At 30.5% G+C, this 27,156-nt stretch overlaps 3 long non-coding RNA genes across 3 annotated transcripts in view; 2 read left to right on the top strand and 1 right to left on the bottom strand.

The window, feature by feature from the left end:
* The window catches only part of LOC146751621 (uncharacterized), a 60,313-nt gene that overhangs the window by 12,460 nt on the left and 20,697 nt on the right, over positions 1-27,156 (bottom strand). The window lies entirely within an intron of this gene.
* On the top strand, positions 3,333-4,879 carry LOC146751623 (uncharacterized). Its single transcript, XR_014941325.1, has 2 exons — positions 3,333-4,022; positions 4,605-4,879. It is a non-coding gene; the product is annotated as an uncharacterized LOC146751623 (long non-coding RNA).
* On the top strand, positions 9,842-16,476 carry LOC146751622 (uncharacterized). Its single transcript, XR_014941320.1, has 2 exons — positions 9,842-12,038; positions 12,658-16,476. It is a non-coding gene; the product is annotated as an uncharacterized LOC146751622 (long non-coding RNA).

Genomic DNA, 27,156 nt, shown 5'->3' with positions numbered 1-27,156 from the left:
AGGAAGCAAAGGTAAGTATAAAGGAAGGGAAAGGAAAAGAATAGAAAAGAAAGGAAAGGTAGATATAATGGAATGGAAAGCAAATTATAAAGGAAAGTCAATGTATGTAGAATTGTAAGGATAGGGAAGTATATAAAAAAGGAAAGGAAAGGTTAACTTAAAAAAAAAAAGGAATGGAAAGGAAGGTCTAAGGGAAAACGTTACAGAACAGAAAGGGAATGTAGGTATAATGCAAAGGGAAGGGAATTATAAAAGAAGGGAATTTATAAAAGAAAGGAAAGCAAAGGTAAGTATGAAAGGAAAGGAAAGGAAAGTATAAATGAAAGGAGAGGCTAAGTTTAAAAACAGGAATTGAAATGAAAGTGTAAAGGAAAGGAAAGTATACAGAAAAGGAAAGTATAAAGGAAAGGAGAGTATAAAGAAAAGGAAAGTAGAAAGGAAGGGAAAGTATAAGGAAAAAGAAAGTATAAAGGAAGGGAAAGTATAAAAGAAAGGAAAGCAAAGGTAAGTATATTGGAAAGGATAAGAAAGTATAAATGAAAGGAATGGGTAAGTTTAAAAATAGGAATGGAAAGGAAAGTATAAGGGAATAGAAAGTTTAAAGGAAGGGAAAGTATAAAAGAAAGGAAGCAAAGGTAAGTATAAAGGAAGGGAAAGGAAGGGAATAGAAAAGAAAGGAAAGGTAGATATAATGGAAAGGAAAGCAAAGTATAAAGGAAAGTCAATGTATGTAGAATTGTAAGGATAGGGAAGTATATAAAAAAGGAAAGGAAAGGTTAATTTAAAAAAAAAAAAAGGAATGCAAAGGAAGGTCTAAGGGAAAATGTTACAGAACAGAAATGGAATGTAGGTATAATTCAAAGGGAAGGGAATTATAAAAGATGGGAATTTATAAAAGAAAGGAAAGCAAAGGTAAGTATGAAAGGAAAGGAAAGTATAAATGAAAGGAGAGGTTAAGTTTAAAAATAGGAATTGAAATGAAACTGTAAAGGAAAAGAAAGTATACAGAAAAGGAAAGGGAAAGTATAAAAGAAAGGAAAGCAAAGGTAAGTATATTGGAAAGGATAAGAAAGTATAAATGAAAGGAATGGGTAAGTTTAAAAATAGGAATGGAAAGGAAAGTATAAGGGAATGGAAAGTATAAAGGAAGGGAAAGTATAAAAGAAAGGAAGCAAAGGTAAGTATAAAGGAAGGGAAAGGAAGGGAATAGAAAAGAAAGGAAAGGTAGATATAATGGAAAGGAAAGCAAAGTATAAAGGAAAGTCAATGTATGTAGAATTGTAAGGATAGGGAAGTATATAAAAAAGGAAAGGAAAGGGTAATTTAAAAAAAAAAAAAAAGGAATGGAAAGGAAGGTCTAAGGGAAAATGTTACAGAACAGAAAGGGAATGTAGGTATAATGCAAAGGGAAGGGAATTATAAAAGAAGGGAATTTATAAAAGAAAGGAAAGCAAAGGTAAGTATGAAAGGAAAGGAAAGGAAACTATAAATGAAAGGAGAGGCTAAGTTTAAAAATAGGAATTGAAATGAAAGTGTAAAGGAAAGGAAAGTATACAGAAAAGGAAAGTATAAAGGAAAGTATAAAGAAAAGGAAAGTATAAAGGAAGGGAAAGTATAAAAAAAAGGAAAGTATAAAGGAAGGGAAAGTATAAAAGAAAGGAAGCAAAGTTAAGTATAAAGGAAGGGAAAGGAAGGGAATAGAAAAGAAAGGAAAGGTAGATATAATGGAAAGGAAAGCAATGTATAAAGGAAAATCAATGTATGTAGAATTGTAAGTATAGGGAAGTATATAAAAAAGGAAAGGAAAGGTTAATTTAAAAAAAAAAAAGGAATGGAAAGGAAGTTCTAAAGGAAAATGTTACAGAACAGAAAGGGAATGTAGGTATAATGCAAAGGGAAGGGAATTATAAAAGAAGGGAATTTATAAAAGAAAGGAAAGCAAAGGTAAGTATGAACGGAATGTATAAATGAAAGGAAAGAGTAAGTTTAAAAATAGGAATTGATATGAAATAGTAATGGAAAGGAAAGTATACAGAAAAGGAAAGTATAAAAGAAAGGAAAGTATAAAGAAAAGGAAAGTATAAAGGAAGGGAAAGTATAAAGAAAAGGAAAGTATAAAGGAAGGGAAAGTACAAAAGAAAGGAAAGCAAAGGTAAGTATATTGGAAAGGATAAGAAAGTATAAATGAAAGGAATGGGTAAGTTTAAAAATAGGAATGGAAAGGAAAGTATAAGGGAATGGAAAGTATAAAGGAAGGGAAAGTATAAAAGAAAGGAAGCAAAGGTAAGTATAAAGGAAGGGAAAGGAAGGGAATAGAAAAGAAAGGAAAGGTAGATATAATGGAAAGGAAAGCAAAGTATAAAGGAAAGTCAATGTATGTAGAATTGTAAGGATAGGGAAGTATATAAAAAAGGAAAGGAAAGGGTAATTTAAAAAAAAAAAAAAAGGAATGGAAAGGAAGGTCTAAGGGAAAATGTTACAGAACAGAAAGGGAATGTAGGTATAATGCAAAGGGAAGGGAATTATAAAAGAAGGGAATTTATAAAAGAAAGGAAAGCAAAGGTAAGTATGAAAGGAAAGGAAAGGAAACTATAAATGAAAGGAGAGGCTAAGTTTAAAAATAGGAATTGAAATGAAAGTGTAAAGGAAAGGAAAGTATACAGAAAAGGAAAGTATAAAGGAAAGTATAAAGAAAAGGAAAGTATAAAGGAAGGGAAAGTATAAAAAAAAGGAAAGTATAAAGGAAGGGAAAGTATAAAAGAAAGGAAGCAAAGTTAAGTATAAAGGAAGGGAAAGGAAGGGAATAGAAAAGAAAGGAAAGGTAGATATAATGGAAAGGAAAGCAATGTATAAAGGAAAATCAATGTATGTAGAATTGTAAGTATAGGGAAGTATATAAAAAAGGAAAGGAAAGGTTAATTTAAAAAAAAAAAAGGAATGGAAAGGAAGTTCTAAAGGAAAATGTTACAGAACAGAAAGGGAATGTAGGTATAATGCAAAGGGAAGGGAATTATAAAAGAAGGGAATTTATAAAAGAAAGGAAAGCAAAGGTAAGTATGAACGGAATGTATAAATGAAAGGAAAGAGTAAGTTTAAAAATAGGAATTGATATGAAATAGTAATGGAAAGGAAAGTATACAGAAAAGGAAAGTATAAAAGAAAGGAAAGTATAAAGAAAAGGAAAGTATAAAGGAAGGGAAAGTATAAAGAAAAGGAAAGTATAAAGGAAGGGAAAGTACAAAAGAAAGGAAAGCAAAGGTAAGTATATTGGAAAGGATAAGAAAGTATAAATGAAAGGAATGGGTAAGTTTAAAAATAGGAATGGAAAGGAAAGTATAAGGGAATGGAAAGTATAAAGGAAGGGAAAGTATAAAAGAAAGGAAGCAAAGGTAAGTATAAAGGAAGGGAAAGGAAGGGAATAGAAAAGAAAGGAAAGGTAGATATAATGGAAAGGAAAGCAATGTATAAAGGAAAATCAATGTATGTAGAATTGTAAGGATAGGCAAGTATATAAAAAAGGAAAGGAAAGGTTAATTTAAAAAAAAAAAGGAATGGAAAGGAAGGTCTAAGGGAAAATGTTACAGAACAGAAAGGGAGTGTAGGTATAATGCAAAGGGAAGGGAATTATAAAAGAAGGGAATTTATAAAAGAAAGGAAAGCAAAGGTAAGTATGAAAGGAAAGGAAAGGAAAGTATAAATGAAAGGAGAGGCTAAGTTTAAAAATAGGAATTGAAAACAAAGTGTAAAGGAAAGGAAAGTATACAGAAAAGGAAAGTATAAAGGAAAGGAAAGTATAAAGAAAAGGAAAGTATAAAGGAAGGGAAAGTATAAAAGAAAGGAAGCAAAGGTAAGTATAAAGGAAGGGAAAGGAAGGGAATAGAAAAGAAAGGAAAGGTAGATATAATGGAATGGAAAGCAAAGTATAAAGGAAAGTCAATGTATGTAGAATTGTAAGGATAGGGAAGTATATAAAAAAGGAAAGGAAAGGTTAATTTAAAAAAAAAAAAGGAATGGAAAGGAAGGTCTAAGGGAAAACGTTACAGAACAGAAAGGGAATGTAGGTATAATGCAAAGGGAAGGGAATTAGAAAAGAAGGGAATTTATAAAAGAAAGGAAAGCAAAGGTAAGTATGAACGGAAAGTATAAATGAAAGGAAAGGGTAAGTTTAAAAATAGGAATTGAAATGAAAGTGTAAAGGAAAGGAAAGTATACAGAAAATGAAAGTATAAAGGAAAGGGAAGTATAAAGAAAAGGAAAGTATAAAGGAAGGGATAGTATAAAAGAAAGGAAAGCAAAGGTAAGTATATTGGAAAGGATAAGAAAGTATAAATGAAAGGAATGGGTAAGTTTAAAAATAGGAATGGAAAGGAAATTATAAGGGAATGGAAAGTATAAAGGATGGGAAAGTATAAAAGAAAGGAAGCAAAGGTAAGTATAAAGGAAGGGAAAGGAAGGGAATAGAAAAGAAAGGAAAGGTAGATATAATGGAAAGGAAAGCAAAGTATAAAGGAAAGTCAATGTATGTAGAATTGTAAGGATAGGGAAGTATATAAAAAAGGAAAGGAAAGGTTAATTTAAAAAAAAAAAAAGGAATGCAAAGGAAGGTCTAAGGGAAAATGTTACAGAACAGAAAGGGAATGTAGGTATAATTCAAAGGGAAGGGAATTATAAAAGATGGGAATTTATAAAAGAAAGGAAAGCAAAGGTAAGTATGAAAGGAAAGGAAAGTATAAATGAAAGGAGAGGTTAAGTTTAAAAATAGGAATTGAAATGAAACTGTAAAGGAAAAGAAAGTATACAGAAAAGGAAAGGGAAAGTATAAAAGAAAGGAAAGCAAAGGTAAGTATATTGGAAAGGATAAGAAAGTATAAATGAAAGGAATGGGTAAGTTTAAAAATAGGAATGGAAAGGAAAGTATAAGGGAATGGAAAGTATAAAGGAAGGGAAAGTATAAAAGAAAGGAAGCAAAGGTAAGTATAAAGGAAGGGAAAGGAAGGGAATAGAAAAGAAAGGAAAGGTAGATATAATGGAAAGGAAAGCAAAGTATAAAGGAAAGTCAATGTATGTAGAATTGTAAGGATAGGGAAGTATATAAAAAAGGAAAGGAAAGGGTAATTTAAAAAAAAAAAAAAAGGAATGGAAAGGAAGGTCTAAGGGAAAATGTTACAGAACAGAAAGGGAATGTAGGTATAATGCAAAGGGAAGGGAATTATAAAAGAAGGGAATTTATAAAAGAAAGGAAAGCAAAGGTAAGTATGAAAGGAAAGGAAAGGAAACTATAAATGAAAGGAGAGGCTAAGTTTAAAAATAGGAATTGAAATGAAAGTGTAAAGGAAAGGAAAGTATACAGAAAAGGAAAGTATAAAGGAAAGTATAAAGAAAAGGAAAGTATAAAGGAAGGGAAAGTATAAAAAAAAGGAAAGTATAAAGGAAGGGAAAGTATAAAAGAAAGGAAGCAAAGTTAAGTATAAAGGAAGGGAAAGGAAGGGAATAGAAAAGAAAGGAAAGGTAGATATAATGGAAAGGAAAGCAATGTATAAAGGAAAATCAATGTATGTAGAATTGTAAGTATAGGGAAGTATATAAAAAAGGAAAGGAAAGGTTAATTTAAAAAAAAAAAAGGAATGGAAAGGAAGTTCTAAAGGAAAATGTTACAGAACAGAAAGGGAATGTAGGTATAATGCAAAGGGAAGGGAATTATAAAAGAAGGGAATTTATAAAAGAAAGGAAAGCAAAGGTAAGTATGAACGGAATGTATAAATGAAAGGAAAGAGTAAGTTTAAAAATAGGAATTGATATGAAATAGTAATGGAAAGGAAAGTATACAGAAAAGGAAAGTATAAAAGAAAGGAAAGTATAAAGAAAAGGAAAGTATAAAGGAAGGGAAAGTATAAAGAAAAGGAAAGTATAAAGGAAGGGAAAGTACAAAAGAAAGGAAAGCAAAGGTAAGTATATTGGAAAGGATAAGAAAGTATAAATGAAAGGAATGGGTAAGTTTAAAAATAGGAATGGAAAGGAAAGTATAAGGGAATGGAAAGTATAAAGGAAGGGAAAGTATAAAAGAAAGGAAGCAAAGGTAAGTATAAAGGAAGGGAAAGGAAGGGAATAGAAAAGAAAGGAAAGGTAGATATAATGGAAAGGAAAGCAATGTATAAAGGAAAATCAATGTATGTAGAATTGTAAGGATAGGCAAGTATATAAAAAAGGAAAGGAAAGGTTAATTTAAAAAAAAAAAGGAATGGAAAGGAAGGTCTAAGGGAAAATGTTACAGAACAGAAAGGGAGTGTAGGTATAATGCAAAGGGAAGGGAATTATAAAAGAAGGGAATTTATAAAAGAAAGGAAAGCAAAGGTAAGTATGAAAGGAAAGGAAAGGAAAGTATAAATGAAAGGAGAGGCTAAGTTTAAAAATAGGAATTGAAAACAAAGTGTAAAGGAAAGGAAAGTATACAGAAAAGGAAAGTATAAAGGAAAGGAAAGTATAAAGAAAAGGAAAGTATAAAGGAAGGGAAAGTATAAAAGAAAGGAAGCAAAGGTAAGTATAAAGGAAGGGAAAGGAAGGGAATAGAAAAGAAAGGAAAGGTAGATATAATGGAATGGAAAGCAAAGTATAAAGGAAAGTCAATGTATGTAGAATTGTAAGGATAGGGAAGTATATAAAAAAGGAAAGGAAAGGTTAATTTAAAAAAAAAAAAGGAATGGAAAGGAAGGTCTAAGGGAAAACGTTACAGAACAGAAAGGGAATGTAGGTATAATGCAAAGGGAAGGGAATTAGAAAAGAAGGGAATTTATAAAAGAAAGGAAAGCAAAGGTAAGTATGAACGGAAAGTATAAATGAAAGGAAAGGGTAAGTTTAAAAATAGGAATTGAAATGAAAGTGTAAAGGAAAGGAAAGTATACAGAAAATGAAAGTATAAAGGAAAGGGAAGTATAAAGAAAAGGAAAGTATAAAGGAAGGGATAGTATAAAAGAAAGGAAAGCAAAGGTAAGTATATTGGAAAGGATAAGAAAGTATAAATGAAAGGAATGGGTAAGTTTAAAAATAGGAATGGAAAGGAAATTATAAGGGAATGGAAAGTATAAAGGATGGGAAAGTATAAAAGAAAGGAAGCAAAGGTAAGTATAAAGGAAGGGAAAGGAAGGGAATAGAAAAGAAAGGAAAGGTAGATATAATGGAAAGGAAAGCAAAGTATAAAGGAAAGTCAATGTATGTAGAATTGTAAGGATAGGGAAGTATATAAAAAAGGAAAGGAAAGGTTAATTTAAAAAAAAAAAAGGAATGCAAAGGAAGGTCTAAGGGAAAATGTTACAGAACAGAAAGGGAATGTAGGTATAATTCAAAGGGAAGGGAATTATAAAAGATGGGAATTTATAAAAGAAAGGAAAGCAAAGGTAAGTATGAAAGGAAAGGAAAGTATAAATGAAAGGAGAGGTTAAGTTTAAAAATAGGAATTGAAATGAAACTGTAAAGGAAAAGAAAGTATACAGAAAAGGAAAGGGAAAGTATAAAAGAAAGGAAAGCAAAGGTAAGTATATTGGAAAGGATAAGAAAGTATAAATGAAAGGAATGGGTAAGTTTAAAAATAGGAATGGAAAGGAAAGTATAAGGGAATGGAAAGTATAAAGGAAGGGAAAGTATAAAAGAAAGGAAGCAAAGGTAAGTATAAAGGAAGGGAAAGGAAGGGAATAGAAAAGAAAGGAAAGGTAGATATAATGGAAAGGAAAGCAAAGTATAAAGGAAAGTCAATGTATGTAGAATTGTAAGGATAGGGAAGTATATAAAAAAGGAAAGGAAAGGGTAATTTAAAAAAAAAAAAAAAGGAATGGAAAGGAAGGTCTAAGGGAAAATGTTACAGAACAGAAAGGGAATGTAGGTATAATGCAAAGGGAAGGGAATTATAAAAGAAGGGAATTTATAAAAGAAAGGAAAGCAAAGGTAAGTATGAAAGGAAAGGAAAGGAAACTATAAATGAAAGGAGAGGCTAAGTTTAAAAATAGGAATTGAAATGAAAGTGTAAAGGAAAGGAAAGTATACAGAAAAGGAAAGTATAAAGGAAAGTATAAAGAAAAGGAAAGTATAAAGGAAGGGAAAGTATAAAAAAAAGGAAAGTATAAAGGAAGGGAAAGTATAAAAGAAAGGAAGCAAAGTTAAGTATAAAGGAAGGGAAAGGAAGGGAATAGAAAAGAAAGGAAAGGTAGATATAATGGAAAGGAAAGCAATGTATAAAGGAAAATCAATGTATGTAGAATTGTAAGTATAGGGAAGTATATAAAAAAGGAAAGGAAAGGTTAATTTAAAAAAAAAAAAGGAATGGAAAGGAAGTTCTAAAGGAAAATGTTACAGAACAGAAAGGGAATGTAGGTATAATGCAAAGGGAAGGGAATTATAAAAGAAGGGAATTTATAAAAGAAAGGAAAGCAAAGGTAAGTATGAACGGAATGTATAAATGAAAGGAAAGAGTAAGTTTAAAAATAGGAATTGATATGAAATAGTAATGGAAAGGAAAGTATACAGAAAAGGAAAGTATAAAAGAAAGGAAAGTATAAAGAAAAGGAAAGTATAAAGGAAGGGAAAGTATAAAGAAAAGGAAAGTATAAAGGAAGGGAAAGTACAAAAGAAAGGAAAGCAAAGGTAAGTATATTGGAAAGGATAAGAAAGTATAAATGAAAGGAATGGGTAAGTTTAAAAATAGGAATGGAAAGGAAAGTATAAGGGAATGGAAAGTATAAAGGAAGGGAAAGTATAAAAGAAAGGAAGCAAAGGTAAGTATAAAGGAAGGGAAAGGAAGGGAATAGAAAAGAAAGGAAAGGTAGATATAATGGAAAGGAAAGCAAAGTATAAAGGAAAGTCAATGTATGTAGAATTGTAAGGATAGGGAAGTATATAAAAAAGGAAATGAAAGGTTAATTAAAAAAAAAAAAAGGAATGGAAAGGAAGGTCTAAGGGAAAATGTTACAGAACAGAAAGGGAATGTAGGTATAATGCAAAGGGAAGGGAATTATAAAAGAAGGGAATTTATAAAAGAAAGGAAAGCAAAGGTAAGTATGAAAGGAAAGGAAAGTATAAATGAAAGGAGAGGCTAAGTTTAAAAATAGGAATTGAAATGAAAGTGTAAAGGAAAGGAAAGTATACAGAAAAGGAAAGTATAAAGAAAAGGAAAGTATAAAGAAAATGAAAGTATAAAGGAAGGGAAAGTATAAAAGAAAGGAAGCAAAGGTAAGTATAAAGGAAGGGAAAGGAAGGGAATAGAAAAGAAAGGAAAGGTAGATATAATGGAAAGGAAAGCAATGTATAAAGGAAAGTCAATGTATGTAGAATTGTAAGGATAGGGAAGTATATAAAAAAGGAAAGGAAAGGTTAATTTAAAAAAAAAAAAAGGAATGGAAAGGAAGGTCTAAAGGAAAATGTTACAGAACAGAAAGGGAATGTAGGTATAATGCAAAGGGAAGGGAATTAGAAAAGAAGGGAATTTATAAAAGAAAGGAAAGCAAAGGTAAGTATGAACGGAAAGTATAAATGAAAGGAAAGGGTAAGTTTAAAAATAGGAATTGAAATGAAAGTGTAAAGGAAAGGAAAGTATACAGAAAAGGAAAGTATAAAGGAAAGGGAAGTATAAAGAAAAGGAAAGTATAAAGGAAGGGATAGTATAAAAGAAACTAAAGCAAAGGTAAGTATATTGGAAAGGATAAGAAAGTATAAATGAAAGGAATGGGTAAGTTTAAAAATAGGAATGGAAAGGAAAGTATAAGGGAATGGAAAGTATAAAGGAAGGGAAAGTATAAAAGAAAGGAAGCAAAGGTAAGTATAAAGGAAGGGAAAGGAAGGGAATAGAAAAGAAAGGAAAGGTAGATATAATGGAAAGGAAAGCAAAGTATAAAGGAAAGTCAATGTATGTAGAATTGTAAGGATAGGGAAGTATATAAAAAAGGAAAGGTTAATTTAAAAAAAAAAAGGAATGGAAAGGAAGGTCTAAGGGAAAACGTTACAGAACAGAAAGGGAATGTAGGTATAATGCAAAGGGAAGGGAATTATAAAAGAAGGGAATTTATAAAAGAAAGGAAAGCAAAGGTAAGTATGAAAGGAAAGGAAAGGAAAGTATAAATGAAAGGAGAGGCTAAGTTTAAAAATAGGAATTGAAATGAAAGTGTAAAGGAAAGGAAAGTATACAGAAAAGGAAAGTATAAAGGAAAGGAAAGTATAAAGGAAAGGAAAGTATAAAGGAAGGGAAAGTATAAAAGAAAGGAAGCAAAGGTAAGTATAAAGGAAGGGAAAGGAAGGGAATAGAAAAGAAAGGAAAGGTAGATATAATGGAAAGGAAAGCAAAGTATAAAGGAAAGTCAATGTATGTAGAATTGTAAGGATAGGGAAGTATATAAAAAAGGAAAGGAAAGGTTAATTTAAAAAAAAAAAAAGGAATGCAAAGGAAGGTCTAAGGGAAAATGTTACAGAACAGAAAGGGAATGTAGGTATAATTCAAAGGGAAGGGAATTATAAAAGATGGGAATTTATAAAGGAAAGGAAAGCAAAGGTAAGTATGAAAGGAAAGGAAAGTATAAATGAAAGGAGAGGCTAAGTTTAAAAATAGGAATTGAAATGAAAGTGTAAAGGAAAAGAAAGTATACAGAAAAGGAAAGGGAAAGTATAAAAGAAAGGAAAGCAAAGGTAAGTATATTGGAAAGGATAAGAAAGTATAAATGAAAGGAATGGGTAAGATTAAAAATAGGAATGGAAAGGAAAGTATAAAGGAATGGAAAGTATAAAAGAAGGGAAAGTATAAAATAAAGGAAGCAAAGGTAAGTATAAAGGAAGGGAAAGGAAGGGAATAGAAAAGAAAGGAAAGGTAGATATAATGGAAAGGAAAGCAAAGTATAAAGGAAAGTCAATGTATGTAGAATTGTAAGGATAGGGAAGTATATAAAAAAGGAAAGGAAAGCTTAATTTAAAAAAAAAAAAAGGAATGGAATGGAAGGTCTAAGGGAAAATGTTACAGAACATAAAGGGAATGTAGGTATAATGCAAAGGGAAGGGAATTATAAAAGAAGGGAATTTATAAAAGAAAGGAAAGCAAAGGTAAGTATGAAAGGAAAGGAAAGGAAACTATAAATGAAAGGAGAGGCTAAGTTTAAAAATAGGAATTGAAATGAAATTGTAAAGGAAAGGAAAGTATACAGAAAAGGAAAGTATAAAGGAAAGTATAAAGAAAAGGAAAGTATAAAGGAAGGGAAAGTATAAAGAAAAGGAAAGTATAAAGGAAGGGAAAGTATAAAAGAAAGGAAGCAAAGTTAAGCATAAAGGAAGGGAAATGAAGGGAATAGAAAAGAAAGGAAAGGTAGATATAATGGAAAGGAAAGCAATGTATAAAGGAAAATCAATGTATGTAGAATTGTAAGTATAGAGAAGTATATAAAAAAGGAAAGGAAAGGTTAATTTAAAAAAAAAAAGGAATGGAAAGGAAGTTCTAAAGGAAAATGTTACAGAACAGAAAGGGAATGTAGGTATAATGCAAAGGGAAGGGAATTATAAAAGAAAAGAATTTATAAAAGAAAGGAAAGCAAAGGTAAGTATGAACGGAATGTATAAATGAAAGGAAAGAGTAAGTTTAAAAATAGGAATTGAAATGAAAGTGTAAAGGAAAGGAAAGTATACAGGAAAGGAAAGTATAAAAGAAAGGAAAGTATAAAGAAAAGGAAAGTATAAAGGAAGGGAAAGTATAAAAGAAAGGAAAGCAAAGGAAAGTATATTGGAAAGGATAGGAAAGTATAAATGAAAGGAATGGGTAAGTTTAAAAATAGGAATGGAAAGGAAAGTATAAGGGAATGGAAAGTATAAAGGAAGGGAAAGTATAAAAGAAAGGAAGCAAAGGTAAGTATAAAGGAAGGGAAAGGAAGGGAATAGAAAAGAAAGGAAAGGTAGATATAATGGAAAGGAAAGCAAAGTATAAAGGAAAGTCAATGTATGTAGAATTGTAAGGATAGGGAAGTATATAAAAAAGGAAAGGAAAGGTTAATTTAAAAAAAAAAAAAGGAATGGAAAGGAAGGTCTAAGGGAAAATGTTACAGAACATAAAGGGAATGTATGTATAATGCAAAGGGAAGGGAATTATAAAAGAAGGGAATTTATAAAGGAAAGGAAAGCAAAGGTAAGTATGAAAGGAAAGGAAAGTATAAATGAAAGGAGAGGCTAAGTTTAAAAATAGGAATTGAAATGAAAGTGTAAAGGAAAGGAAAGTATACAGAAAAGGAAAGTATAAAGGAAAGGAAAGTATAAAGAAAAGGAAAGTATAAAGGAAGGGAAAGTATAAAGAAAAGGAAAGTATAAAGGAAGGGAAAGTACAAAAGAAAGGAAAGCAAAGGTAAGTATATTGGAAAGGATAAGAAAGTATAAATGAAAGGAATGGGTAAGTTTAAAAATAGGAATGGAAAGGAAAGTATAAGGGAATGGAAAGTATAAAGGAAGGGAAAGCATAAAAGAAAGGAAGCAAAGGTAAGTATAAAGGAAGGGAAAGGAAGGGAATAGAAAAGAAAGGAAAGGTAGATATAATGGAAAGGAAAGCAATGTATAAAGGAAAATCAATGTATGTAGAATTGTAAGGATAGGCAAGTATATAAAAAAGGAAAGGAAAGGTTAATTTAAAAAAAAAAAGGAATGGAAAGGAAGGTCTAAGGGAAAATGTTACAGAACAGAAAGGGAGTGTAGGTATAATGCAAAGGGAAGGGAATTATAAAAGAAGGGAATTTATAAAAGAAAGGAAAGCAAAGGTAAGTATGAAAGGAAAGGAAAGGAAAGTATAAATGAAAGGAGAGGCTAAGTTTAAAAATAGGAATTGAAAAGAAAGTGTAATGGAAAGGAAAGTATACAGAAAAGGAAAGTATAAAGGAAAGGAAAGTATAAAGAAAAGGAAAGAATAAAGGAAGGGAAAGTATAAAAGAAAGGAAGCAAAGGTAAGTATAAAGGAAGGGAAAGGAAGGGAATAGAAAAGAAAGGAAAGGTAGATATAATGGAATGGAAAGCAAAGTATAAAGGAAAGTCAATGTATGTAGAATTGTAAGGATAGTGAAGTATATAAAAAAGGAAAGGAAAGGTTAATTTAAAAAAAAAAAGGAATGGAAAGGAAGGTCTAAGGGAAAACGTTACAGAACAGAAAGGGAATGTAGGTATAATGCAAAGGGAAGGGAATTATAAAAGAAGGGAATTTATAAAAGAAAGGAAAGCAAAGGTAAGTATGAAAGGAAAGGAAAGTATAAATGAAAGGAGAGGCTAAGTTTAAAAACAGGAATTGAAATGAAAGTGTAAAGGAAAGGAAAGTATACAGAAAAGGAAAGTATAAAGGAAAGGAGAGTATAAAGAAAAGGAAAGTAGAAAGGAAGGGAAAGTATAAAGAAAAAGAAAGTATAAAGGAAGGGAAAGTATAAAAGAAAGGAAAGCAAAGGTAAGTATATTGGAAAGGATAAGAAAGTATAAATGAAAGGAATGGGTAAGTTTAAAAATAGGAATGGAAAGGAAAGTATAAGGGAATAGAAAGTTTAAAGGAAGGGAAAGTATAAAAGAAAGGAAGCAAAGGTAAGTATAAAGGAAGGGAAAGGAAGGGAATAGAAAAGAAAGGAAAGGTAGATATAATGGAAAGGAAAGCAAAGTATAAGGGAAAGTCAATGTATGTAGAATTGTAAGGATAGGGAAGTATATAAAAAAGGAAAGGAAAGGTTAATTTAAAAAAAAAAAAAGGAATGCAAAGGAAGGTCTAAGGGAAAATGTTACAGAACAGAAAGGGAGTGTAGGTATAATGCAAAGGGAAGGGAATTATAAAAGATGGGAATTTATAAAAGAAAGGAAAGCAAAGGTAAGTATGAAAGGAAAGGAAAGTATAAATGAAAGGAGAGGCTAAGTTTAAAAATAGGAATTGAAATGAAAGTGTAAAGGAAAAGAAAGTATACAGAAAAGGAAAGGGAAAGTATAAAAGAAAGGAAAGCAAAGGTAAGTATATTGGAAAGGATAAGAAAGTATAAATGAAAGGAATGGGTAAGTTTAAAAATAGGAATGGAAAGGAAAGTATAAGGGAATGGAAAGTATAAAGGAAGGGAAAGTATAAAAGAAAGGAAGCAAAGGTAAGTATAAAGGAAGGGAAAGGAAGGGAATAGAAAAGAAAGGAAAGGTAGATATAATGGAAAGGAAAGCAATGTATAAAGGAAAATCAATGTATGTAGAATTGTAAGTATAGGGAAGTATATAAAAAAGGAAAGGAAAGGTTAATTTAAAAAAAAAAAGGAATGGAAAGGAAGGTCTAAGGGAAAATGTTACAGAACAGAAAGGGAATGTAGGTATAATGCAAAGGGAAGGGAATTATAAAAGAAGGGAATTTATAAAAGAAAGGAAAGCAAAGGTAAGTATGAAAGGAAAGGAAAGGAAAGGAAAGGAAAGTATAAATGAAAGGAGAGGCTAAGTTTAAAAATAGGAATTGAAATGAAAGTGTAAAGGAAAGGAAAGTATACAGAAAAGGAAAGTATAAAGGAAAGTATAAAGAAAAGGAAAGTATAAAGGAAGGGAAAGTATAAAGAAAAGGAAAGTATAAAGGAAGGGAAAGTATAAAAGAAAGGAAGCAAAGTTAAGTATAAAGGAAGGTAAAGGAAGGGAATAGAAAAAAAAGGAAAGGTAGATATAATGGAAAGGAAAGCAATGTATAAAGGAAAATCAATGTATGTAGAATTGTAAGTATAGGGAAGTATATAAAAAAGGAAAGGAAAGGTTAATTTAAAAAAAAAAAAGGAATGGAAAGGAAGTTCTAAAGGAAAATGTTACAGAACAGAAAGGGAATGTAGGTATAATGCAAAGGGAAGGGAATTATAAAAGAAGGGAATTTATAAAAGAAAGGAAAGCAAAGGTAAGTATGAACGGAAAGTATAAATGAAAGGAAAGGGTAAGTTTAAAAATAGGAATTGAAATGAAAGTGTAAAGGAAAGGAAAGTATACAGAAAATGAAAGTATAAAGGAAAGGAAAGTATAAAGAAAAGGAAAGTATAAAGGAAGGGAAAGTATAAAAGAAAGGAAGCAAAGGTAAGTATAAAGGAAGGGAAAGGAAGGGAATAGAAAAGAAAGGAAAGGTAGATATAATGGAATGGAAAGCAAAGTATAAAGGAAAGTCAATGTATGTAGAATTGTAAGGATAGGGAAGTATATAAAAAAGGAAAGGAAAGGTTAATTTAAAAAAAAAAGGAATGGAAAGGAAGGTCTAAGGGAAAATGTTACAGAACAGAAAGGGAATGTAGGTATAATGCAAAGGGAAGGGAATTATAAAAGAAGGGAATTTATAAAAGAAAGGAAAGCAAAGGTAAGTATGAAAGGAAAGGAAAGGAAAGTATAAATGAAAGGAGAGGCTACGTTTAAAAACAGGAATTGAAATGAAAGTGTAAAGGAAAGGAAAGTATACAGAAAAGGAAAGTATAAAGGAAAGGAAATTATAAGGGAATGGAAAGTATAAAGGAAGGGAAAGTATAAAAGAAAGGAAGCAAAGGTCAGTATAAAGGAAGGGAAAGGAAGGGAATAGAAAAGAAAGGAAAGGTAGATATAATGGAAAGGAAAGCAAAGTATAAAGGAAAGTCAATGTATGTAGAATTGTAAGGATAGGGAAGTATATAAAAAAGGAAATGAAAGGTTAATTTAAAAAAAAAAAAAGGAATGGAAAGGAAGGTCTAAGGGAAAATGTTACAGAACAGAAAGGGAATGTAGGTATAATGCAAAGGGAAGGGAATTATAAAAGAAGGGAATTTATAAAAGAAAGGAAAGCAAAGGTAAGTATGAAAGGAAAGGAAAGTATAAATGAAAGGAGAGGCTAAGTTTAAAAATAGGAATTGAAATGAAAGTGTAAAGGAAAGGAAAGTATACAGAAAGGGAAAGTATAAAGAAAAGGAAAGTATAAAGAAAAGGAAAGTATAAAGGAAGGGAAAGTATAAAAGAAAGGAAGCAAAGGTAAGTATAAAGGAAGGGAAAGGAAGGGAATAGAAAAGAAAGGAAAGGTAGATATAATGGAAAGGAAAGCAATGTATAAAGGAAAGTCAATGTATGTAGAATTGTAAGGATAGGGAAGTATATAAAAAAGGAAAGGAAAGGTTAATTTAAAAAAAAAAAAAGGAATGGAAAGGAAGGTCTAAAGGAAAATGTTACAGAACAGAAAGGGAATGTAGGTATAATTCAAAGGGAAGGGAATTAGAAAAGAAGGGAATTTATAAAAGAAAGGAAAGCAAAGGTAAGTATGAACGGAAAGTATAAATGAAAGGAAAGGGTAAGTTTAAAAATAGGAATTGAAATGAAAGTGTAAAGGAAAGGAAAGTATACAGAAAAGGAAAGTATAAAGGAAAGGGAAGTATAAAGAAAAGGAAAGTATAAAGGAAGGGATAGTATAAAAGAAAGGAAAGCAAAGGTAAGTATATTGGAAAGGATAAGAAAGTATAAATGAAAGGAATGGGTAAGTTTAAAAATAGGAATGGAAAGGAAAGTATAAGGGAATGGAAAGTATAAAGGAAGGGAAAGTATAAAAGAAAGGAAGCAAAGGTAAGTATAAAGGAAGGGAAAGGAAGGGAATAGAAAAGAAAGGAAAGGTAGATATAATGGAAAGGAAAGCAAAGTATAAAGGAAAGTCAATGTATGTAGAATTGTAAGGATAGGGAAGTATATAAAAAAGGAAAGGAAAGGTTAATTTAAAAAAAAAAAGGAATGGAAACGAAGGTCTAAGGGAAAATGTTACAGAACAGAAAGGGAATGTAGGTATAATGCAAAGGGAAGGGAATTATAAAAGAAGGGAATTTATAAAAGAAAGGAAAGCAAAGGTAAGTATGAAAGGAAAGGAAAGGAAAGTATAAATGAAAGGAGAGGCTAAGTTTAAAAATAGGAATTGAAATGAAAGTGTAAAGGAAAGGAAAGTATACAGAAAAGGAAAGTATAAAGGAAAGGAAAGTATAAAGAAAAGGAAAGTATAAAGGAAGGGAAAGTATAAAAGAAAGGAAGCAAAGGTAAGTATAAAGGAAGGGAAAGGAAGGGAATAGAAAAGAAAGGAAAGGTAGATATAATGGAAAGGAAAGCAAAGTATAAAGGAAAGTCAATGTATGTAGAATTGTAAGGATAGGGAAGTATATAAAAAAGGAAAGGAAAGGTTAATTTAAAAAAAAAAAGGAATGGAAAGGAAGGTCTAAGGGAAAATGTTACAGAACAGAAAGGGAATATAGGTATAATGCAAAGGGAAGGGAATTATAAAAGAAGGGAATTTATAAAAGAAAGGAAAGCAAAGGTAAGTATGAAAGGAAAGGAAAGGAAAGTATAAATGAAAGAAGAGGCTAAGTTTAAAAATAGGAATTGAAATGAAAGTGTAAAGGAAAGGAAAGTATACAGAAAAGGAAAGTATAAAGGAAAGGAAAGTATAAAGAAAAGGAAAGTATAAAGGAAGGGAAAGTATAAAAGAAAGGAAGCAAAGGTAAGTATAAAGGAAGGGAAAGGAAGGGAATAGAAAAGAAAGGAAAGGTAGATATAATGGAAAGGAAAGCAAAGTATAAAGGAAAGTCAATGTATGTAGAATTGTAAGGATAGGGAAGTATATAAAAAAGGAAAGGAAAGGTTAATTTAAAAAAAAAAAAAGGAATGCAAAGGAAGGTCTAAGGGAAAATGTTACAGAACAGAAAGGGAATGTAGGTATAATTCAAAGGGAACGGAATTATAAAAGATGGGAATTTATAAAGGAAAGGAAAGCAAAGGTAAGTATGAAAGGAAAGGAAAGTATAAATGAAAGGAGAGGCTAAGTTTAAAAATAGGAATTGAAATGAAAGTGTAAAGGAAAAGAAAGTATACAGAAAAGGAAAGGGAAAGTATAAAAGAAAGGAAAGCAAAGGTAATTATATTGGAAAGGATAAGAAAGTATAAATGAAAGGAATGGGTAAGATTAAAAATAGGAATGGAAAGGAAAGTATAAAGGAATGGAAAGTATAAAAGAAGGGAAAGTATAAAATAAAGGAAGCAAAGGTAAGTATAAAGGAAGGGAAAGGAAGGGAATAGAAAAGAAAGGAAAGGTAGATATAATGGAAAGGAAAGCAAAGTATAAAGGAAAGTCAATGTATGTAGAATTGTAAGGATAGGGAAGTATATAAAAAAGGAAAGGAAAGCTTAATTTAAAAAAAAAAAAAGGAATGGAAAGGAAGGTCTAAGGGAAAATGTTACAGAACATAAAGGGAATGTAGGTATAATGCAAAGGGAAGGGAATTATAAAAGAAGGGAATTTATAAAAGAAAGGAAAGCAAAGGTAAGTATGAAAGGAAAGGAAAGGAAACTATAAATGAAAGGAGAGGCTAAGTTTAAAAATAGGAATTGAAATGAAATTGTAAAGGAAAGGAAAGTATACAGAAAAGGAAAGTATAAAGGAAAGTATAAAGAAAAGGAAAGTATAAAGGAAGGGAAAGTATAAAGAAAAGGAAAGTATAAAGGAAGGGAAAGTATAAAAGAAAGGAAGCAAAGTTAAGCATAAAGGAAGGGAAATGAAGGGAATAGAAAAGAAAGGAAAGGTAGATATAATGGAAAGGAAAGCAAAGTATAAAGGAAAGTCAATGTATGTAGAATTGTAAGGATAGGGAAGTATATAAAAAAGGAAAGGAAAGGTTAATTTAAAAAAAAAAAAAGGAATGGAAAGGAAGGTCTAAGGGAAAATGTTACAGAACATAAAGGGAATGTATGTATAATGCAAAGGGAAGGGAATTATAAAAGAAGGGAATTTATAAAGGAAAGGAAAGCAAAGGTAAGTATGAAAGGAAAGGAAAGTATAAATGAAAGGAGAGGCTAAGTTTAAAAATAGGAATTGAAATGAAAGTGTAAAGGAAAGGAAAGTATACAGAAAAGGAAAGTATAAAGAAAAGGAAAGTATAAAGAAAAGGAAAGTATAAAGGAAGGGAAAGTATAAAAGAAAGGAAGCAAAAGTAAGTATAAAGGAAGGGAAAGGAAGGGAATAGAAAAGAAAGGAAAGGTAGATATAATGGAAAGGAAAGCAATGTATAAAGGAAAGTCAATGTATGTAGAATTGTAAGGATAGGGAAGTATATAAAAAAGGAAAGGAAAGGTTAATTTAAAAAAAAAAAAAGGAATGGAAAGGAAGGTCTAAAGGAAAATGTTACAGAACAGAAAGGGAATGTAGGTATAATGCAAAGGGAAGGGAATTAGAAAAGAAGGGAATTTATAAAAGAAAGGAAAGCAAAGGTAAGTATGAACGGAAAGTATAAATGAAAGGAAAGGGTAAGTTTAAAAATAGGAATTGAAATGAAAGTGTAAAGGAAAGGAAAGTATACAGAAAAGGAAAGTATAAAGGAAAGGGAAGTATAAAGAAAAGGAAAGTATAAAGGAAGGGATAGTATAAAAGAAAGGAAAGCAAAGGTAAGTATATTGGAAAGGATAAGAAAGTATAAATGAAAGGAATGGGTAAGTTTAAAAATAGGAATGGAAAGTATAAGGGAATGGAAAGTATAAAGGAAGGGAAAGTATAAAAGAAAGGAAGCAAAGGTAAGTATAAAGGAAGGGAAAGGAAGGGAATAGAAAAGAAAGGAAAGGTAGATATAATGGAAAGGAAAGCAAAGTATAAAGGAAAGTCAATGTATGTAGAATTGTAAGGATAGGGAAGTATATAAAAAAGGAAAGGAAAGGTTAATTTAAAAAAAAAAAAGGAATGGAAAGGAAGGTCTAAGGGAAAATGTTACAGAACAGAAAGGGAATGTAGGTATAATGCAAAGGGAAGGGAATTATAAAAGAAGGGAATTTATAAAGGAAAGGAAAGCAAAGGTAAGTATGAAAGGAAAGGAAAGTATAAATGAAAGGAGAGGCTAAGTTTAAAAATAGGAATTGAAATGAAAGTGTAAAGGAAAGGAAAGTATACAGAAAAGGAAAGTATAAAGAAAAGGAAAGTATAAAGAAAAGGAAAGTATAAAGGAAGGGAAAGTATAAAAGAAAGGAAGCAAAGGTAAGTATAAAGGAAGGGAAAGGAAGGGAATAGAAAAGAAAGGCAAGGTAGATATAATGGAAAGGAAAGCAATGTATAAAGGAAAGTCAATGTATGTAGAATTGTAAGGATAGGGAAGTATATAAAAAAGGAAAGGAAAGGTTCATTTAAAAAAAAAAAAAAAGGAATGCAAAGGAAGGTCTAAGGGAAAATGTTACAGAACAGAAAGGGAATGTAGGTATAATGCAAAGGGAAGGGAATTATAAAAGAAGGGAATTTATAAAGGAAAGGAAAGCAAAGGTAAGTATGAAAGGAAAGGAAAGTATAAATGAAAGGAGAGGCTAAGTTTAAAAATAGGAATTGAAATGAAAGTGTAAAGGAAAGGAAAGTATACAGAAAAGGAAAGTATAAAGGAAAGGAAAGTATAAAAGAAAGGAAGCAAAAGTAAGTATAAAGGAAGGGAAAGGAAGGGAATAGAAAAGAAAGGAAAGGTAGATATAATGGAAAGGAAAGCAAAGTATAAAGGAAAGTCAATGTATGTAGAATTGTAAGGATAGGGAAGTATATAAAAAAGGAAAGGAAAGGTTAATTTAAAAAAAAAAAAAGGAATGGAAAGGAAGGTCTAAGGGAAAATGTTACAGAACAGAAAGGGAATGTAGGTATAATGCAAAGGGAAGGGAATTATAAAAGAAGGGAATTTATAAAAGAAAGGAAAGCAAAGGTAAGTATGAAAGGAAAGGAAAGTATAAATGAAAGGAGAGGCTAAGTTTAAAAATAGGAATTGAAATGAAAGTGTAAAGGAAAGGAAAGTATACAGAAAAGGAAAGTATAAAGAAAAGGAAAGTATAAAGAAAAGGAAAGTATAAAGGAAGGGAAAGTATAAAAGAAAGGAAGCAAAGGTAAGTATAAAGGAAGGGAAAGGAAGGGAATAGAAAAGAAAGGAAAGGTAGATATAATGGAAAGGAAAGCAAAGTATAAAGGAAAGTCAATGTATGTAGAATTGTAAGGATAGGGAAGTATATAAAAAAGGAAAGGAAAGGTTAATTTAAAAAAAAAAAAAAGGAATGCAAAGGAAGGTCTAAGGGAAAATGTTACAGAACAGAAAGGGAATGTAGGTATAATGCAAAGGGAAGGGAATTATAAAAGAAGGGAATTTATAAAGGAAAGGAAAGCAAAGGTAAGTATGAAAGGAAAGGAAAGTATAAATGAAAGGAGAGGCTAAGTTTAAAAATAGGAATTGAAATGAAAGTGTAAAGGAAAGGAAAGTATACAGAAAAGGAAAGTATAAAGGAAAGGAAAGTATAAAAGAAAGGAAGCAAAGGTAAGTATAAAGGAAGGGAAAGGAAGGGAATAGAAAAGAAAGGAAAGGTAGATATAATGGAAAGGAAAGCAATGTATAAAGGAAAGTCAATGTATGTATAATTGTAAGGATAGGGAAGTATATAAAAAAGGAAAGGAAAGGTTAATTTAAAAAAAAAAAAAGGATTGGAAAGGAAGGTCTAAAGGAAAATGTTACAGAACAGAAAGGGAATGTAGGTATAATGCAAAGGGAAGGGAATTAGAAAAGAAGGGAATTTATAAAAGAAAGGAAAGCAAAGGTAAGTATGAACGGAAAGTATAAATGAAAGGAAAGGGTAAGTTTAAAAATAGGAATTGAAATGAAAGTGTAAAGGAAAGGAAAGTATACAGAAAAGGAAAGTATAAAGGAAAGGGAAGTATAAAGAAAAGGAAAGTATAAAGGAAGGGATAGTATAAAAGAAAGGAAATCAAAGGTAAGTATATTGGAAAGGATAAGAAAGTATAAATGAAAGGAATGGATAAGTTTAAAAATAGGAATGGAAAGGAAATTATAAGGGAATGGAAAGTATAAAGGATGGGAAAGTATAAAAGAAAGGAAGCAAAGGTAAGTATAAAGGAAGGGAAGGGAAGGGAATAGAATAGAAAAGAAAGGAAAGGTAGATATAATGGAAAGGAAAGCAATGTATAAAGGAAAGTCAATGTATGTAGAATTGTAAGGATAGGGAAGTATATAAAAAAGGAAAGGAAAGGTTAATTTAAAAAAAAAAGGAATGGAAACGAAGGTCTAAGGGAAAATGTTACAGAACAGAAAGGGAATGTAGGTATAATGCAAAGGGAAGGGAATTATAAAAGAAGGGAATTTATAAAAGAAAGGAAAGCAAAGGTAAGTATGAACGGAAAGTATAAATGAAAGGAGAGGCTAAGTTTAAAAATAGGAATTGAAATGAAAGTGTAAAGGAAAGGAAAGTATACAGAAAAGGAAAGTATAAAGGAAAGGAAAGTAGAAAGAAAAGGAAAGTATAAAGGAAGGGAAAGTATAAAAGAAAGGAAGCAAAGGTAAGTATAAAGGAAGGGAAAGGAAGGGAATAGAAAAGAAAGGAAAGGTAGATATAATGGAAAGGAAAGCAAAGTATAAAGGAAAGTCAATGTATGTAGAATTGTAAGGATAGGGAAGTATATAAAAAAGGAAAGGAAAGGTTAATTTAAAAAAAAAAAAAGGAATGGAAAGGAAGGTCTAAGGGAAAATGTTACAGAACAGAAAGGGAATGTAGGTATAATGCAAAGGGAAGGGAATTATAAAAGAAGGGAATTTATAAAAGAAAGGAAAGCAAAGGTAAGTATGAAAGGAAAGGAAAGTATAAATGAAAGGAGAGGCTAAGTTTAAAAATAGGAATTGAAATGAAAGTGTAAAGGAAAGGAAAGTATACAGAAAAGGAAAGTATAAAGAAAAGGAAAGTATAAAGAAAAGGAAAGTATAAAGGAAGGGAAAGTATAAAAGAGAGGAAGCAAAGGTAAGTATAAAGGAAGGGAAAGGAAGGGAATAGAAAAGAAAGGAAAGGTAGATATAATGGAAAGGAAAGCAATGTATAAAGGAAAGTCAATGTATGTAGAATTGTAAGGATAGGGAAGTATATAAAAAAGGAAAGGAAAGGTTAATTTAAAAAAAAAAAAAAGGAATGCAAAGGAAGGTCTAAGGGAAAATGTTACAGAACAGAAAGGGAATGTAGGTATAATGCAAAGGGAAGGGAATTATAAAAGAAGGGAATTTATAAAGGAAAGGAAAGCAAAGGTAAGTATGAAAGGAAAGGAAAGTATAAATGAAAGGAGAGGCTAAGTTTAAAAATAGGAATTGAAATGAAAGTGTAAAGGAAAGGAAAGTATACAGAAAAGGAAAGTATAAAGGAAAGGAAAGTATAAAAGAAAGGAAGCAAAGGTAAGTATAAAGGAAGGGAAAGGAAGGGAATAGAAAAGAAAGGAAAGGTAGATATAATGGAAAGGAAAGCAATGTATAAAGGAAAGTCAATGTATGTATAATTGTAAGGATAGGGAAGTATATAAAAAAGGAAAGGAAAGGTTAATTTAAAAAAAAAAAAAGGATTGGAAAGGAAGGTCTAAAGGAAAATGTTACAGAACAGAAAGGGAATGTAGGTATAATGCAAAGGGAAGGGAATTAGAAAAGAAGGGAATTTATAAAAGAAAGGAAAGCAAAGGTAAGTATGAACGGAAAGTATAAATGAAAGGAAAGGGTAAGTTTAAAAATAGGAATTGAAATGAAAGTGTAAAGGAAAGGAAAGTATACAGAAAAGGAAAGTATAAAGGAAAGGGAAGTATAAAGAAAAGGAAAGTATAAAGGAAGGGATAGTATAAAAGAAAGGAAATCAAAGGTAAGTATATTGGAAAGGATAAGAAAGTATAAATGAAAGGAATGGATAAGTTTAAAAATAGGAATGGAAAGGAAATTATAAGGGAATGGAAAGTATAAAGGATGGGAAAGTATAAAAGAAAGGAAGCAAAGGTAAGTATAAAGGAAGGGAAGGGAAGGGAATAGAAAAGAAAGGAAAGGTAGATATAATGGAAAGGAAAGCAATGTATAAAGGAAAGTCAATGTATGTAGAATTGTAAGGATAGGGAAGTATATAAAAAAGGAAAGGAAAGGTTAATTTAAAAAAAAAAGGAATGGAAACGAAGGTCTAAGGGAAAATGTTACAGAACAGAAAGGGAATGTAGGTATAATGCAAAGGCAAGGGAATTATAAAAGAAGGGAATTTATAAAAGAAAGGAAAGCAAAGGTAAGTATGAACGGAAAGTATAAATGAAAGGAGAGGCTAAGTTGAAAAATAGGAATTGAAATGAAAGTGTAAAGGAAAGGAAAGTATACAGAAAAGGAAAGTATAAAGGAAAGGAAAGTAGAAAGAAAAGGAAAGTATAAAGGAAGGGAAAGTATAAAAGAAAGGAAGCAAAGGTAAGTATAAAGGAAGGGAAAGGAAGGGAATAGAAAAGAAAGGAAAGGTAGATATAATGGAAAGGAAAGCAAAGTATAAAGGAAAGTCAATGTATGTAGAATTGTAAGGATAGGGAAGTATATAAAAAAGGAAAAGAAAGGTTAATTTTAAAAAAAAAAAAAGGAATGCAAAGGAAGGTCTAAGGGAAAATGTTACAGAACAGAAAGGGAATGTAGGTATAATTCAAAGGGAAGGGAATTACAAAAGATGGGAATTTATAAAGGAAAGGAAAGCAAAGGTAAGTATGAAAGGAAAGGAAAGTATAAATGAAAGGAGAGGCTAAGTTTAAAAATAGGAATTGAAATGAAAGTGTAAAGGAAAAGAAAGTATACAGAAAAGGAAAGGGAAAGTATAAAAGAAAGGAAAGCAAAGGTAAGTATATTGGAAAGGATAAGAAAGTATAAATGAAAGGAATGGGTAAGATTAAAAATAGGAATGGAAAGGAAAGTATAAGGGAATGGAAAGTATAAAAGAAGGGAAAGTATAAAATAAAGGAAGCAAAAATAAGTATAAAGGAAGGGAAAGGAAGGGAATAGAAAAGAAAGGAAAGGTAGATATAATGGAAAGGAAAGCAAAGTATAAAGGAAAGTCAATGTATGTAGAATTGTAAGGATAGGGAAGTATATAAAAAAGGAAAGGAAAGCTTAATTTAAAAAAAAAAAAAGGAATGGAAAGGAAGGTCTAAGGGAAAATGTTACAGAACATAAAGGGAATGTAGGTATAATGCAAAGGGAAGGGAATTATAAAAGAAGGGAATTTATAAAAGAAAGGAAAGCAAAGGTAAGTATGAAAGGAAATGAAAGGGAACTATAAATGAAAGGAGAGGCTAAGTTTAAAAATAGGAATTGAAATGAAATTGTAAAGGAAAGGAAAGTATACAGAAAAGGAAAGTATAAAAAAAAGTATAAAGAAAAGGAAAGTATAAAGGAAGGGAAAGTATAAAGAAAAGGAAAGTATAAAGGAAGGGAAAGTATAAAAGAAAGGAAGCAAAGTTAAGCATAAAGGAAGGGAAAGGAAGGGAATAGAAAAGAAAGGAAAGGTAGATATAATGGAAAGGAAAGCAATGTATAAAGGAAAATCAATGTATGTAGAATTGTAAGGATAGGGAAGTATATAAAAAAGGAAAGGAAAGGTTAATTTAAAAAAAAAAAAGGAATGGAAAGGAAGTTCTAAAGGAAAATGTTACAGAACAGAAAGGGAATGTAGGTATAATGCAAAGGGAAGGGAATTATAAAAGAAAAGAATTTATAAAAGAAAGGAAAGCAAAGGTAAGTATGAACGGAATGTATAAATGAAAGGAAAGAGTAAGTTTAAAAATAGGAATTGAAATGAAAGTGTAAAGGAAAGGAAAGTATACAGAAAAGGAAAGTATAAAAGAAAGGAAAGTATAAAGAAAAGGAAAGTATAAAGGAAGGGAAAGTATAAAAGAAAGGAAAGCAAAGGAAAGTATATTGGAAAGGATAAGAAAGTATAAATGAAAGGAATGGGTAAGTTTAAAAATAGGAATGGAAAGGAAAGTATAAGGGAATGGAAAGTATAAAGGAAGGGAAAGTATAAAAGAAAGGAAGCAAAGGTAAGTATAAAGGAAGGGAAAGGAAGGGAATAGAAAAGAAAGGAAAGGTAGATATAATGGAAAGGAAAGCAATGTATAAAGGAAAATCAATGTATGTAGAATTGTAAGTATAGGGAAGTATATAAAAAAGGAAAGGAAAGGTTAATTTAAAAAAAAAAAGGAATGGAAAGGAAGGTCTAAGGGAAAATGTTACAGAACAGAAAGGGAATGTAGGTATAATGCAAAGGGAAGGGAATTATAAAAGAAGGGAATTTATAAAAGAAAGGAAAACAAAGGTAAGTATGAAAGGAAAGGAAAGGAAAGGAAAGGAAAGTATAAATGAAAGGAGAGGCTAAGTTTAAAAATAGGAATTGAAATGAAAGTGTAAAGGAAAGGAAAGTATACAGAAAAGGAAAGTATAAAGGAAAGGAAAGTAGAAAGAAAAGGAAAGTATAAAGGAAGGGAAAGTATAAAAGAATGGAAGCAAAGGTAAGTATAAAGGAAGGGAAAGGAAGGGAATAGAAAAGAAAGGAAAGGTAGATATAATGGAAAGGAAAGCAAAGTATAAAGGAAAGTCAATGTATGTAGAATTGTAAGGATAGGGAAGTATATAAAAAAGGAAAGGAAAGGTTAATTTAAAAAAAAAAAAAGGAATGCAAAGGAAGGTCTAAGGGAAAATGTTACAGAACAGAAAGGGAATGTAGGTATAATGCAAAGGGAAGGGAATTATAAAAGAAGGGAATTTATAAAGGAAAGGAAAGCAAAGGTAAGTATGAAAGGAAAGGAAAGTATAAATGAAAGGAGAGGCTAAGTTTAAAAATAGGAATTGAAATGAAAGTGTAAAGGAAAGGAAAGTATACAGAAAAGGAAAGTATAAAGAAAAGGAAAGTATAAAGAAAAGGAAAGTATAAAGGAAGGGAAAGTATAAAAGAGAGGAAGCAAAGGTAAGTATAAAGGAAGGGAAAGGAAGGGAATAGAAAAGAAAGGAAAGGTAGATATAATGGAAAGGAAAGCAATGTATAAAGGAAAGTCAATGTATGTAGAATTGTAAGGATAGGGAAGTATATAAAAAAGGAAAGGAAAGGTTAATTTAAAAAAAAAAAAAAGGAATGCAAAGGAAGGTCTAAGGGAAAATGTTACAGAACAGAAAGGGAATGTAGGTATAATGCAAAGGGAAGGGAATTATAAAAGAAAAGAATTTATAAAAGAAAGGAAAGCAAAGGTAAGTATGAACGGAATGTATAAATGAAAGGAAAGAGTAAGTTTAAAAATAGGAATTGAAATGAAAGTGTAAAGGAAAGGAAAGTATACAGAAAAGGAAAGTATAAAAGAAAGGAAAGTATAAAGAA

This window comes from Coturnix japonica, unplaced genomic scaffold, assembly GCF_054131305.1.
Source record: "Coturnix japonica strain WE unplaced genomic scaffold, WE-NBRP24 Scf070, whole genome shotgun sequence".
NCBI classification, from domain to species: Eukaryota; Metazoa; Chordata; class Aves; order Galliformes; family Phasianidae; genus Coturnix; species Coturnix japonica.
This window is presented reverse-complemented; position numbering and strand designations above follow the sequence as displayed.